We start from the raw sequence: 2,844 nt of genomic DNA, 5'->3' as shown, positions 1-2,844 counted from the left end.
GTGTATGTATTAATAATACCAGCATAGATTACCTGTAGCCTAGAACATTTTCTATTTCTTTTTGAAGTGTTAAAGTGCAGTTGAGTCAAGAGTCAAATACATTTTCCCTCTGGCTCCATTCGTGTCCAACTGGAATCCAACAGGTTCTGTAAGGTTTCCCATAGGACAGTAAAGCTAGGAAACTTCTCAGTAAAGGCACCCAGAAGCAGAACACTTAGGACCTAACGATGTAGCCGGAGATGTTTAGGGTTGGTGGAATCAGACTTTGGACCTCAGGAAAGCCTGATCTCTTTCTGAGCTCTGTGTTGCTGACCAGCTGTTGTGAGGCAAGTCTTTTGTGGCTCTTTATTGATCCTGCTGCTCTGCTTAACTCTCCTCACTGGCTTGGAACATTAGAAGCCCCATTGAATGCCATCTTAAATCACACTTCTCTTCCCCAGGGAAAATGGATTTTAAATTATAGGGTTAATTTGACCTTGTAAAATTGAGTTGGAGTTTTAGAAAAGAAATCAAGAACATCTTAATCATTTTGGGTGCCCTTTGCTGTTGTTAACCATTATCTACATTCTAAAGATGCCTATTTACTCTGAAAATGTCAGGAGTTTTCCCCCACATACATTTAAACCTATATAGGCAATACTGAACAATACTCATACAGTCATTTCTCCTTATTTTATGTTCTTTATGTTCTCATCAAAACAAATCAACAAACAATCCTGAAATACAGCATACACATTTATGTTTTATTCCAGCTATTTCCTGAATTCCTGTTGTCAATTGCAGAATATTCCTCATGTCCCTAGTTTTGAAAACTGTATACTGTGCCAGGCCTGCAATTTAATCTCTTTTCATCTTTTTAATTCCTTTTAGCAATAAGGATAGCTATTCTTTTACACTCTGTAACACAACTAACATGTGATCAAGCACTTTTATTAGCATACATGACCATCATAGGTAGAAAGCCACACCCTTTTTTGGCAGCTATGTGCACAAGGTGCACAGGATAGAGCAGGTCGCATTCTTTTTAGCAAGGGAATTTCCAAGATCCACAGTTGCCTTTGTTGGCTTGAATGAGGGCTGGTGGGTAAATTTTAGTATCCTTTGGAAATCAGACACCAGTTTGTTTGTTCACTTTTGTCTTATGTTTTCTAATATTTTACTAAAATCATAGAAATCAGATAATGTAAAATCTGATGCTCAAGTCACAGTTTGTAAGAAATTAAACACTTTTATTTTTGTTGCAATCCACACAAGTTACATACTAGATAGTGCATGAAGCACAGGGGTTAGGAACATCAGACAGGATTGAGCTGTACTTTTGGGTGAGCACGTCTCTTATTGTACACTCATTTGTGTTTTCCCACAACTGTATTTTAAAGATCAGTTTGCGTCAGTGACTAGAACCTTATTTAGCATCAGAAGCAGGTACTACCTGCACTTCTGTAGAAGAGGATGACTGCTGGAGGGAAGTTTTCTACACTTGCATCCTTCCGATTCTGGATAAATCTAAAGATGAAATCAAATGATTTATAAATAAAACATTGCTGAGATTTGAGCCTCAATTTGAAGATTAGAAGGTAATGGTTAGGTGGGTGGTAGTGGTGCATGCCTTTAATCACAGCACAGGCAGAGGTGGAGGCAGGTGTATCTCTGTGGGTTCAAAGCCAGTCTGGTCTACAGGGCAAGTTCTGGGACAGCTATAGTGAGACTCTGTCTCAAGAAATAACAACAACAAACAAACACAACCACAGCAACAACAATAATAAAAATAAAATAATAAAAAAAAGAAGGGAAGGCTTAATTTGAAGCAATACTTTGTTAAACTCTGTCGAGCCTTAGCTTACTGGAAACCTCCTGAGTGAACCACATGGAGCCTGATCGATGCAAAAAGCAAGAGGATTTTTATTGTTCCAGTGCACTGGGACCGTCCCAGACCCTAAGGAGAGGAGGCGACCCTGCACAGCTTGTTCAGTGAGCTTTTATACAATTTTTAGGGCAGCAGCCATTAGACACAATGTGATTGATAGAACAGTGTGACTTTTTAAACTGATTGGTCTTTAGGGAATGAGGTGGCAAGGACTTCCCTTGTCTGAAGGTGGGCAAAGGTCTGCCCTGCGGAGTGTGTCCCCACCCCCACAGGCAGGTTGGTTCTCACCCTATGGTCTGAGGAATGTTAATTAGTCTCTTGCTTTTGGAGAGGCAAGAGTTCCACCCACCACCTTCCCAAAGTTCCTGAGCTTATCTTATTAAGTTGGATGGAAATTCCTGGCCTCCTGGTGTTTTTCTGAGATGTCCCTGTTTACTCGGTTCTCACAACTTCTGCTTTTAAACAGAAGAATGATTGTTGTAAAGTTTACTTGGTATTGGCAATGTAAAATCTTCTGGGCTGGAGTGTCGGCTCAGTGGCTTGGACTGCTTGCTCCCCTTTCGGAGGACTGGAGTTTCTTTCCTAGCCCTATGCCAGGTGGTTTACAACTGCTGCTGTCTCAAGCTCTAAAGGATCCGGCCCTTCTGATTTCCACAGGTACCAAACACATGTACATGCACACAAAAAATACCTTATAAACTTTTTACTAAAAATTATTTCTAGATAAATTTTCAAGTAATAATACTGACAATAGTTTTATAATAATGTTTAAGAACACTACCACCTAGTTTTCTTGAAGTTGCTCACATATGTAACTTTCAACCCAATAATCTTTGAGTCCTCTCTCAGACCTGAAAAAATGTCCTCTCTCAGACCTGAAAAAATGTCTTTCATATGGACAGTCAAATGACTTCTTTCTTTTTGTTTGTTTGTTTGTTTGGGTTTTTTTTTGTTTTTTTTTGTTTTTTTTTTTGTTT

This window comes from Mastomys coucha, unplaced genomic scaffold, assembly GCF_008632895.1.
Source record: "Mastomys coucha isolate ucsf_1 unplaced genomic scaffold, UCSF_Mcou_1 pScaffold14, whole genome shotgun sequence".
Taxonomy (NCBI): Eukaryota; Metazoa; Chordata; class Mammalia; order Rodentia; family Muridae; genus Mastomys; species Mastomys coucha.
The sequence above is the reverse complement of the archived record's forward strand: the minus strand, read 5'-3'. Positions refer to the sequence as shown.